Source organism: Brassica napus, chromosome C2, assembly GCF_020379485.1.
Source record: "Brassica napus cultivar Da-Ae chromosome C2, Da-Ae, whole genome shotgun sequence".
NCBI lineage: Eukaryota > Viridiplantae > Streptophyta > Magnoliopsida > Brassicales > Brassicaceae > Brassica > Brassica napus.
Genome location: NC_063445.1, coordinates 47,259,739 through 47,272,744, shown reverse-complemented (window position 1 = coordinate 47,272,744; position 13,006 = coordinate 47,259,739). Strand labels below are relative to the sequence as shown.

Below are 13,006 nucleotides of genomic sequence, written 5' to 3'. Positions count from 1 at the left end.
TTTCTATTTTTATTTTTTATTTCTTTAAATAATAATTTATTATATATATATATATCAAGAGTATAATAGTTTTTTGCCACTTAATGAAGAAAGTATTTTTGAAAATGTCTCTTTAATGGTGGTAAAGATGAAAAGTGGTACCTTGAAAGTGGCAACATGAAATTTCTCATTATTTTATCATACATATTATATTATATATTTACAGTAATTTAATTCAAAAAAATAATTCATCATGTTTATTAATTTATGAATTTATACTTTATTACTGATATGTATATATATATACTAGAGCCGGTCCACCCTGCGGACGGGATGATAATTTGAAAATAATTTAAATTGTTAGATTATATTTTTATTTTATTTTGGTTTAATATTTTTTTTATTTTAAAATGTTTTGTTCTATGTTAATAGGAATCATTATTTTATTGATTGTTATTTTTTACTCAGTTTCATTCTCATTACAATTAACTAATTTTTTTCTTAGGATTAATAAGATTATTTATTTGAAGTTTTATTATGTTTTTATTTCAACGGTGTAGAATTATTGATTGGTTTATTCTCTTAAATTATTTATATCGTGTGTCTCTTATTCGACTATATAACTATATATTTTATTTTTACGTAGTTGTGAATCTATGTTTATAATTTTTTTTATTGTCTATTAGAGTGTTGATTTTGGAAAGAGAATATATGGGTTGGTTACTAATTTTTACTCTTTCCGTTTTATTATTATTTATGTAATTTAAAATGATTATTGGTTAATATACATCTCTTACATCAGAATTTGCTATGTATACTTTTCTACCTAGCAATATTATGGGTGTAAAATCTATTTATATTATTTTTATATGTGTGTACACATGTTAGAATAATTTATAATGTAAAATAGAGTTAGTGTGGGCGAAATGTAAAAAGAAAACAGAGTGAAGAGTCTCAAAATAATAGTGATTATAGTTTTGCAATTGATGTTGTTGCCGAAGCTTTAGAGTGGATGATAATTAGTGGGATGTTACCTCTGTGTCTTCGTGAATCTGTATCCAAGACATCCAAGCATTAGGGCCGGTTGCTTTTACTGCAAGTGATGAGATGTTTCAAGTACCAGTGCCAAGTAACGGGTGTTGTCAGTCACTGTAAACGAAATCAAGTTGATATGGATGTATTATCTAAACGTGTAGATCTAACCTGCGTGTTTGAACATCCTTGAAGATTTCCTTATAGACGATATCAGTAACTTTATCTTCACAGTCTTTACCAGAAGTTTCGTCTAGTATTTTAAGTCCAGATAGAGTTGTTACTCAAGACATAGCAACATACAACTGTCTGTGATACTAGGGTTCATATAGCCTGAGTAAAAAAAAAATATACACGTGTACACATCTGCCTTCCTTTTATTTTGTTTGTCCGTTTTTTTTTTGTCAACTGCTTTTTCATTAAAGCTTTTGGGTAATAAAGCCCAAATGGAGATGCAAGTGGAATTTTTATAAACAAACCCCAATTACAACAGTCCCACCCAAAACCAACATTCAGATTAAGATCAATACACATATCCTCATTCCGGCTATGCATGCCCTTCCACGTGTCACACTAAAGCTCTGTTGAGAAGTGATTATGGTGTTTTTGACATCATTGTGTATATGCTTTCTAACTTGTTTTCAATGTTTTATCGAGTTATTCTATTCTTTTTAGAGTCATTCCAAGTCTGGAGAAGATTGAAGAGCTAAAGTAAGTGGCATGAAAAAAGGAGCAAGAATTTGGAGATTTTCCCCAAAGAACAATCCAGCGGAGCAGTCTGATGGTCGATCCTACCAGGAGCAGCCAGACGATTGTTCTCGATATTTATCTAGATCATGCTTCAATGAGCTTGAATAAATGATTGGTTGAGCTTTGACACCCGATAAGAAACCCTAGATCGGCTTATCCCTAATATCGAATTTGAATCTTTTTAAATCTTTTACTTTACTTGCACGTCACCACTTAATTCAAAACCCCACTTTTAGTTTTAGCTAAGTTGAAAACTCATAAGAATAGAGTGTAGACTGGTCCTCTGGATTGAATCTTAATTACTACAATTACCACTGTTAACTTGATAGTAGGAAAGGTTCAGTTTTAGTGTATCAAGTTTTGGTGCCGTTGCGACGGGGACAAGATATTTTACCTTTGTTTTTCAGTTCTATACTTAGTCTAAAGCATCTAACTTGCTTTTCTCTCTTTGTTTCAGCTAATGATCCAGGTGCATGACCAGTAGACATACTCGGAGCAACGCACAAGGACCATTATTCACGTAACGAAGAGCTCGCAAGATTAGAAAGACAGAACCGACAACAACCGCGGCATACTAACAACACAATGGTTGATCACAGAGGCCAAGATGATCTCACTGCTGCAATGGCGCTCATGCAACAACAAATGCAGCAGATGCAACCGACCATCAATGCACAAGAAGCTGCTTGCCAAGCAGCTGCCGACCTCGCTGCTCAGCAAGTCGAGCAACAAGGCGCTCCTATCGGAGAGCGGAACCTTCCGCGTAACTTCCCCACCACTCGCTCCGCCATCATCCCTCCTCCTTGCACTCGACAGGACTATGAAATCAAACCCACTTTGATCAGCTTGGTGCAGAAGAAAACGTTCAATGGTCTCGCAGCTGAAATCCCTTTGGACCACATTGAGAATTTCGAGAGAGTCTGCAATTTCTCTCGCGCGAATGGAGTGCCACCAGATTACATCAAGTGCACGTTGTTCCCATTCTCCTTGGAAAGGAAAGCAGCTCGCTGGCTTGACTCGCTCCCAACTGGTACGCTCACTACATGGGAACAAGTCAGAGCAGTGTTCTTAAGCCACTTCTACACGAAGTCCAAAACCGCAGCTCTGAGGCATAAGATCTCGAATTTCAAGCAAAAGACCGACGAACCTTTCTATGATGCTTGGGAACATTACAAGGAATACCGAAGGGAGTGCCCTCACCATGGGTTTGAGGATGACTATATACTGGAAGTGTTCTATGATGGAGTAAGCTATGAGTTTCGAAATGCTCTGGATTTCTCGAGCAATGGGGATTTCATGACCCAAACAACACCAGGCGCATTCACACTGATCGAAAATATGGCGTCCAGCTCCCTCAACAAGAACAAGGAGCATGATCGCTCCAAAAGCGTAAACAGCATAGACGACCTCGCGGCCAAGGTTGACCAGCTGTTAAAGGGTAATCAGAGCCAAGTGTTCATCATGGAGGAAGCTGCATCAGAGAACAATGTTTCAGACGCTACACCTGAATGAGACAATACTGTGGATGATCAGCAAGAAGTGAGCTACATCAATGGACAAGGATGGCAGTACAAGAACTACCACCCGAACCCTAACGTTAGGAACAATCCTCACCTCTTTTCATATCCCAAGGCTGACAAACCAGTTGACAACGCGCAGAACAGTCAAGGGCAGAACAGCGGCTATCAGAAACCATACCAGGGAAGAACATATGTCCTGAGCCAAGCGCAGCACAACCAGTTCCAGAACCAGAAACAGCAAACTGCTCAACCGACCGCTCCTTCGCCAGCTATTGCTCCGCAAGACGAAATAAAGGGTCTAGCGACGATGATGCAACAGTTGCTCCAGGGTCAGCAGATTCAAGGGAAAGCGTTGAATCAAGTCACCACGGACATCAACTCCAGGATGAACCACATGTTCAATGATTTGAGTACCAAATATGATAACGTAGCCAGCCATATGCGCCAGATGGATGTTCAGATCGCGCAGACAGCTGAGAGCGTCAAGAGGCATCAAGGTACTCTACCTGGAAAGACCGATAAAAATCCTAAGGAATGCAATGCCGTAGCACTAAGGAGTGGAAGAACCCTACCGGATACAATTCCCAAGAAGTTGTCAGCAGCAGAAAAGGGTAAGCAGAAAGAGGGTGAGCAACCACGATCCGAAGTACCCCCTTTATCTGACGAAGAACCGGAACAGTATGCTGATACTGCTCCGGCACCTGTGGCTCCACCAGTTGAGCCTGTCCCTCCGCGCGAATACACCCCTAAGGTTCCATATCCTGTTCCGGCAAAGACGTCTCGCAAGGATCAGGAGGAGACCAAGTGTAAAAAGATGCTGGAGGATCTAACTATAAAATTACCTCTTGTGGATGTGATCCAGATGATACCTTCTATGCGCAGCTTGACGAAAGGGTTGATCTCTGGCAAGGTAACTGGAGACAGTGAGCTACTGATGGTTTCAAAAAATTGCACTGCGGTACTTCAGAACAAGCCGATTAAGAAATTAAATGATCCAGGCAAGTTTGTTCTCTCCATACAAATTGGGAGAACTGTATTCGCTTGTTCTCTATGCGATCTGGGTTCCAGCGTCAATCTCATGCCTTACTCTGTGGCAAAACGACCAGGCTTCACAAACTTCAAACCGACAAGAATCTCCCTGGTGTTCGCCGACAGATCAGTCAAGTCACCGGTGGGTATTTTGGAAGACCTTCATGTCCGAGTGGGTAACACGTTTGTTCCTACGGATTTTGTGGTTCTGGAGGTTGAGGAAGAACCGAGAGATCCACTGATATCTTGCATATTCACATTGTTTTATCCATTTATTCATGTGCATTTTCATCATATAGATTAGGATTAAGCCATATCTAGGTTGCATTTTGCATACATATGTCTCTATCAGGTATTGGAGTACCACATGGAGTTCCTGGAGACACTTGGGTGCATTTGGAGCTCAAAGGAGGTGATTAGAGTGATCTTTGGACGAGCACTGCCTGGAGCGACCAGCCCAGAGTGACTATCTCAAGTCACTCCAGCCAGAGCGACCTACCGGAGCGACGCCATGAACTCGCTCGCCCTATACGCTTCAGAGCGACCTCCTAGAGCGACAAGGCGAAGTCGCTCCAGCTCCTAGAGCGACCAGTTCAGAGCGATAAGGCGAAGTCGCTCCAGCTCCTAGAGCGACCTCACCACAGCGACCAGTCCAGAGCGACGCGCCGAGGTCACTCGCATCTCACACCCCTCACGGAGCGACCTCCCAAAGCGACACCCCGAGGTCGCTCGCGTCTCTATGGCGAGACGACACGAAGCGAAGCCCGGAGCAACCTCTCAGAGCGACCCACTGAGGTCGCTCCCGAAGGCCAGAGCGACCTCTCGGAGCGACATGCCGAGGTCGCTCCGCGTCTATTATTGGGTCGATTTTCTATTTTACTTAAGGGCCTTTTGGTCATTTCATGATGCACGTTTTTATTTTCTAAACCTATGTTTTAATACTCTGTAAGCCACCAGGAGGCATATTATCTTTGGATCTATGGAGAAATACACAAAAACTCTCTTGAGAAGTTCATCTCTTGGATTTTGATTGTTATGTTCTTGTGTTATTGTTGATTTCTTATCTATTTCTCTACATGATTAATCTGAAATCCAATATGGGTTTAAGAGGAATCATGGAGATTAGTGAGTAATCACCTTTTGAATTCATGGGTTAGGGAGATTAAGGGTGATTAGGTTAGTTCTAGGATGTTTTAGTGTAGATCATTCTTGTTCCTTGCTAGTAGAGTATTCCTAATGCATCTTCTGAGTTGGCCACTCAAAAGTTGATCAATAGGCATTTCCCACCCGAAAGGTGTTTGATGAAATGCCTGAGACAACTCTCCTAGGCTTTTAGTATACTTTGCCAAAGACATTTGTTGTTAAAGATGCTAAGATAGCTAATAGACTTGTTAGTAATGATTGCTTTCATATTATTCAACCAAAGACATTTGATGTTTGAGATATGTTAGCAAATGAGCATTCATCTAGACATAGAGCTTGCTTAGAATTGTGTCTAGGCTTAAGGTTGATAGTTTGATTGATCATTTGCCATCCTTAGTTCGATACTTGATCACCCAAGGTCTAATCCCTATGCCCATGAGTTTCTTTTCCCTTAGTCAAGAAAGTATCATTCTGTTATTGCTTTCTAGTTTTAGTCATAGCTTAAAACCCATCTAAATCATTGGTTGCACTTAGATTAAGTGAGTACTTGCATTCTCAGTGCTTTGATATCCCTCAGAACTGGTTCGACAATCACTATACTACAACATTTGTCTTAGGAGCCTTGAAAACTCCTAACATCAAATTGGCGCCGTTGCCAAATTCTGAGTAGATTTGAACATTGAGATTTAGTCACTTACTTGAGACTAAGTCATTTTATTTTCTTTTGTTACTGATTCTTCTTCTTCACCTACCTTTAACTTTCAGGTGTATGAACTTGAGGAGCAGGGGTCCATCAAACCTAGTTCCAATAGTAGCAGACATCAGAGCTTTCGAGAGGGAGTGTGCTAGAGCTAGAAGAGAAGAAGAACAACAAGCCCACTTGCAGAGATTGGATATTGATATGGCAGATCCACCGCAAGGGGCAGAACACCAACCGCGGGCAGCTCGACCCATTGGTACTTATGACCGCCCCAACATTCTTGGTCATAGACTAGGAATCCGAGCACCGGCTGTGGCAGCCAACAACTTTGAGGTCAAGTCAGGACTCCTCAACGTGATCGAGAACAACAAATATCATGGCTTGGCTTTAGAGGACCCATTCGATCACTTGGACAGGTTCGACAGCTACTGTGGGTTGTCAAAAACCAATGGTGTGTCAGAGGATGCCTTAAAGCTGAAGTTATTCCCTTTCTCTTTGGGGGATAAGGCACGTCAGTGGGAGAAGTCTCTACCCAGCGACTCTATCACCACTTGGGATGAGTGCAAGAGAGCATTCTTGGAGAAATTCTTCTCATCCTCAAGAACTGCTAAGCTGAGAAATGAGATCTCCAGTTTCCAACAGAAGAACTTGGAAGGCTTCAGTGAAGCCTGGGAGAGATTCAAGGGCTACCAAGCTCAATGCCCACACCATGGTTTCTCTAAGGAGAGCTTGCTGAGCACATTCTACCGTGGTGCTCTTCCTAAGTACAGGGCCAGACTGGATACAGCTAGCAATGGGTTCTTCTTGGGGAGAACTGAGGAAGATGCAGAGGAGCTGGTTGACAACATGGTAAAGAGTGATGCAGTCTACAGTGGAGACCACGACAGAAACAGCCAAACAGATGATAAGCAGACGAGGAAGGAGTTGAAAGCCCTACAGGATAAGATAGACATCCTCCTTGCTGATAAAGCCACACAAGAGCAGCTGCACTTTGTTGGTAACCCAAGTCAAGAGACACCACCTGTTGTCCATGAGGTTGAGGGTTTGGAAGGTCAGGAAGAGCTGTGTTTCATCAACAACAATGGTAGCTGGTACAAAAAAGAGCCCAACTTTCAGTACAACAACTACCAACAGAAATCCTACCCCAACAACCAACAGAGTGGTTATCCGCCTCGAAACAACCAGCAAGGCAGCTATCAACCTCATCACAACCCCTCATCTGGTTCCTCTGCTCCTCAAGAGAGCAGCACTGACACCCTGCTGAAACAAATCTTGGAGTCTCAGACTAGAAGTGAGAAGCATGTTGGTTATGAGTTGAAGAACCTTCATTCCAAGATTGATGGGAGCTACAATGAGCTCAACAACAAGTTCTCACATCTTGCTTCTACAGTCAAGAATTTAGAGAATCAGTTTGCTTCCATGAACACTCACCAGACTCGCCAGCAAGGATCCCTACCTGGAAAATCTGACCAAAACCCCAAGGAGGCCAAAGCTATCACCCTCAGGAGTGGTAAGCAGTTACCTCCTACAACCCTCACCAAGGATGCTGAGAAAGTAGGTGAGGAGGTGGCCATCAACTTAGATGATGAAGTGGTGATTGTTGATGAGAAAATCAATGATGAAATCTTGGAGAAGATTGTGGAAGCCAAGGGTAAAGGAAAGGTTGGGGAAGAGAAGAAAACAGTAAAAGATGGTGAAGTTCTTGCTCCAGCAAGTGAGAATTCTTTTGTTCCTCCTCCCTATGAACCCAAACTACCATTCCCTGGTAGATTCAAGAGGCAGCTGCTAGAGAAGTACAAGGCTTTGTTTGACAAGCAAATGAGTGAAGCTCAGGTTGCAATGCCCATCATCGATGCTTTCATGTTGATTCCTCAATACAACAAGTTCCTGAAAGATGTTGTAGCTGCAAAGAAAAAGGAAATGGAAAGCATGATGATTCTTACCCATGAGTGCAGTGCCATCATCCAAAGGCTTGATGTTCCAGAGAAGTTAGAGGATCCAGGATGCTTCACACTACCTTGTGCTCTTGGACCTATGATATTTGAGAAATGTCTCTGCGATTTGGGAGCTAGTGTCAGTGTGATGCCTTTGTCTGTTGCAAAGAAGCTTGGATTCACTCAGTACAAGAAGTGTAAACTCTCTCTGGTGTTAGCTGATCGTTCAGTGAAGTACCCTGTGGGCATCTTAGAGGACCTACCTGTGAAGATTGGAAAATATGAGATACCTACAGATTTTGTGGTGCTTGAGATGGGTGAGGAGGCTCAAGACCCATTGATTCTTGGAAGGCCATTCTTAGCTACAGCAGGAGCAATTGTTAAGGTGAAAGAGGGCACGATTGATCTCCATTTGGGTAAAGGGCATGTTCTACACTTTGACATCAAGGAGAAAATGAAGAAACCAACTGTGTTCGGACAAGCCTTCTACATTGAAGAGATGGGCACTCTTACTGATGAGCACCTTGAAGAGTTACCACCTGAGGACGACGAGGAGGGGGCATCTCCCTCTACTCATTCTCCATAGAAGGTAACCCACTACTTTCCTTGTATATACCATTTCATTTTTGCATATTAGCTTTCTCTTTTGGGTATCTCTCTCTACTTGACAACACAGAGACTGTGTCATTTAAGTTTGGGGGAGGTACCAAGTATTTGATCATGTTTGCTTTGATGTTGTTTCATTGAGTCATGCATTGCATACCTATTTGCATATATATAAAAAAAAAAATTCATTTAGTTTGCATCATTTGCATTTCTAGGAGAGTCTAGAGCATATAGGTTGCATTCACTTGTATTGGGAGCAATGATTTTAAACGCCTTGTAAAGAACACTACGTTGCACCTGAATAGCTTTTGCACCTCTCAAAAAGACTTGTATGTTTCGAGCCTTGAAAACTCTTTCTGAAACTTGTTGATTGCTGAAACTCAGTCTTTGAAGCCAACTACAAACCCTATTTGAACTGAATGAACTTAATGCTTCTTGCTCATGGTCCCTTGTGTACTGAGTCATGGCTATACACACTTGAGTTGTCACATCCTTTATGCCAATCTTATTTTGACAAACTCTAGTGGTAGACCACTCCCAAAACCCTTCCCTCCTTTTAAGCTTTCATTGTTTGATGAGTGAGGCCTTCTCCAGAAAGTCTTACATGTGCATAATGTTGAGAGTATCGGGAACGACAATGCTTGATCTTCATTCTTGCTAGATTGGGCATTCTATTGTCTAGCTATAGGTGGGGGGTGAGTGTTGTGATTATGATTTGGGAGCAATGAAAAAGGAAAAGAAATGACTCTTTGTGTTTAAGTGAATTGTCTTATTGGGATAGGTAGAAAAACCTCTAGCTCAAGTTATGAAAAGTCTTGGCCCCCATCTAAAAAAAAAAAAAAAAAAAAAAAAAAAGAAAGAAAAAGGGGGCTAGCAAAGTTGTTAGGAGCTAAGAAATGTTTTGAGGTTGTGAAAAATCCCTTGTAGATTTCAAAGAGAAAGAGTTGATGTTCTTAGGATCTTTTGGTGAGAGGTGTGATTTGGTTTTGACATTGGGAAATGATTGTGTGATTTGTATGTTTGGGAAAAGGGTAGAACAATGGAGATTGAGCATTGTATGCATGAGTTGGTCCCTTTCTTAGATATATTATGTGCAATGTCAAGGCTACTTGTTTCGAGAGTAAACCACCTTAAAGATCATATGTTTTGAACCTCTTGAATCATTTGAATAAAAGTCTTCCCTTACTCAACCAAATGATTTGGACCAATTGACCATTTGCAAGAATTCCCTTGATGCTATGCTTAATGAACTTGAGAGTTGGCTGATTTGCATGTGTGAATGCATGATGATGAGTGTAGGGATGAAAAGAGTTCAGATAGGCCTAGAGAAGCTAGAGTATAATAAAGAGGGTGTCTAATGCTGAATTTAAATGTTGATTTGAGTGCTTTGTGTGTTTCTTTTGGCTATGAGCTCCCAACTTCAAACCTCTCTCCCTATGAGTTCTAGAAAGTTCACTTGAGGACAAGTAAAAGAATAAGTTTGGGGGAGTTGATATCTTGCATATTCACATTGTTTTATCCATTTATTCATGTGCATTTTCATCATATAGATTAGGATTAAGCCATATCTAGGTTGCATTTTGCATACATATGTCTCTATCAGGTATTGGAGTACCACATGGAGTTCCTGGAGACACTTGGGTGCATTTGGAGCTCAAAGGAGGTGATTAGAGTGATCTTTGGACGAGCACTGCCTGGAGCGACCAGCCCAGAGTGACTATCTCAAGTCACTCCAGCCAGAGCGACCTACCGGAGCGACGCCATGAACTCGCTCGCCCTATACGCTTCGGAGCGACCTCCTAGAGCGACAAGGCGAAGTCGCTCCAGCTCCTAGAGCGACCAGTTCAGAGCGATAAGGCGAAGTCGCTCCAGCTCCTAGAGCGACCTCACCACAGCGACCAGTCCAGAGCGACGCGCCGAGGTCACTCGCATCTCACACCCCTCTCGGAGCGACCTCCCAAAGCGACACCCCGAGGTCGCTCGCGTCTCTATGGCGAGACGACACGAAGCGAAGCCCGGAGCAACCTCTCAGAGCGACCCACTGAGGTCGCTCCCGAAGGCCAGAGCGACCTCTCGGAGCGGCATGCCGAGGTCGCTCCGCGTCTATTATTGGGTCGATTTTCTATTTTACTTAAGGGCCTTTTGGTCATTTCATGATGCACGTTTTTATTTTCTAAACCTATGTTTTAATACTCTGTAAGCCACCAGGAGGCAGATTATCTTTGGATCTATGGAGAAATACACAAAAACTCTCTTGAGAAGTTCATCTCTTGGATTTTGATTGTTATGTTCTTGTGTTATTGTTGATTTCTTATCTATTTCTCTACATGATTAATCTGAAATCCAATATGGGTTTAAGAAGAATCATGGAGATTAGTGAGTAATCACCTTTTGAATTCATGGGTTAGGGAGATTAAGGGTGATTAGGTTAGTTCTAGGATGTTTTAGTGTAGATCATTCTTGTTCCTTGCTAGTAGAGTATTCCTAATGCATCTTCTGAGTTGGCCACTCAAAAGTTGATCAATAGGCATTTCCCACCCGAAAGGTGTTTGATGAAATGCCTGAGACAACTCTCCTAGGCTTTTAGTATACTTTGCCAAAGACATTTGTTGTTAAAGATGCTAAGATAGCTAATAGACTTGTTAGTAATGATTGCTTTCATATTATTCAACCAAAGACATTTGATGTTTGAGATATGTTAGCAAATGAGCATTCATCTAGACATAGAGCTTGCTTAGAATTGTGTCTAGGCTTAAGGTTGATAGTTTGATTGATCATTTGCCATCCTTAGTTCGATACTTGATCATCCAAGGTCTAATCCCTATGCCCATGAGTTCTCTTTTCCCTTAGTCAAGAAAGTATCATTCTGTTATTGCTTTCTAGTTTTAGTCATAGCTTAAAACTCATCTAAATCATTGGTTGCACTTAGATTAAGTGAGTACTTGCATTCTCAGTGCTTTGATATCCCTCAGAACTGGTTCGACAATCACTATACTACAACATTTGTCTTAGGAGCCTTGAAAACTCCTAATATCATCCACTCATCCTAGGTCGTCCTTTCTTGTGCACAGCTGGTGCAATCATTGATGTTCGGCAAGGAAGGATTGATCTTCACCTAGGAGACATTGCGATGAAGTTCGAAATAAACAAATTTATGAAGAAACCGATGCTAGATGCGCAGACCTACACCGTTGAGGATAACAATCAGGCGATATTCCCTCAAGAAGGGATGATCGAGGAGATCCTGACTGACGATCCGCTCGAGCTAGCTCTGATCCGTTCTGCGACAGAGCACAATGTCATGAGTGTGGACGCGGATGGCTACGACAAGATGCTTGACTATGCCAAAAGCATGGAAAAGCTTGTAACCTATCCAAGTCTGGGGGAGAAAGACGAGAGCAATCAGAGCGATGCCTCTGGAGCAGTCACTTCGAAGGGCGCTACTAAGCTGAGCACGCAACGCGACGATCCATGGAGCGAGCTGAAAGCTCCAAAGATCGAGCTCAAATCACTCCCTACGGGGCTCGGGTATGCGTTCTTAGGGCCAAATTTCACTTATCCTGTTATTGTGAATTCTGAACTGAACAATGTGGAAACAACTAAACTTTTGTGTGAGCTAAGAAAGTACCGTAAGGAATTAGGTTATTCACTAGCTGACATTCATGGCATTTCACCTGATCTCTGCATGCATAGAATACACCTAGAAGATGAATCGATGACTTCTATAGAACATCAGAGGAGGTTAAATCGAAATCTTAAAGATGTTGTAAAGAAAGAGATAATGAAACTTCTAGAGGCTGGTGTGATCTATGCTATCTCTGATAGTAACTGGACATCGCATGTGCATAGAATTTTGCAAATTGAATGCTGCGACTCGCAAGGATCACTTCCCATTAACTTTCATTGATCAGATGCTTGAACGATTAGCTAACCACCCATACTATTGCTTTTTAGATGGCTATTCAGGTTTCTTTCAGATCCCTATCCACCCGGATGATCAGGAGAAGACGACATTCACATGCCCATATGACACATTTGCATACCGGATAATGCCATTCGGCTTGTGCAATGCTCCTGCGACCTTTCAACGTTGCATGATGTCTATTTTTACTGATCTGATTGAGGATATGATGGAGGTTTTCATGGACGACTTTAGTGTCTATGGAAGCTCCTTTTCTGTTTGTTTGAAAAACTTGTGCAGGGTGCTGCAGCGCTGTAAAGAGAAAGATCTAGTACTGAACTGGGAGAAGTGCCACTTAATGGTTAAAGATGGGATTGTTCTCGGGCACAAGATCTCTGAGAAGGGGATTGAG

General features: G+C 41.9%; 2 non-coding genes across 2 annotated transcripts; both read right to left on the bottom strand.

The window, feature by feature from the left end:
• Nucleotides 1–2,862: 2,862 nt before the first annotated feature.
• Nucleotides 2,863–2,969, bottom strand: LOC125582707. The gene has a single exon (XR_007320163.1). It is a non-coding gene; the product is annotated as a small nucleolar RNA R71 (small nucleolar RNA).
• A 3,793-nt stretch (nucleotides 2,970–6,762) lies between these two features.
• On the bottom strand, nucleotides 6,763–6,869 carry LOC125582588. The gene has a single exon (XR_007320045.1). It is a non-coding gene; the product is annotated as a small nucleolar RNA R71 (small nucleolar RNA).
• Nucleotides 6,870–13,006: the final 6,137 nt, after the last annotated feature.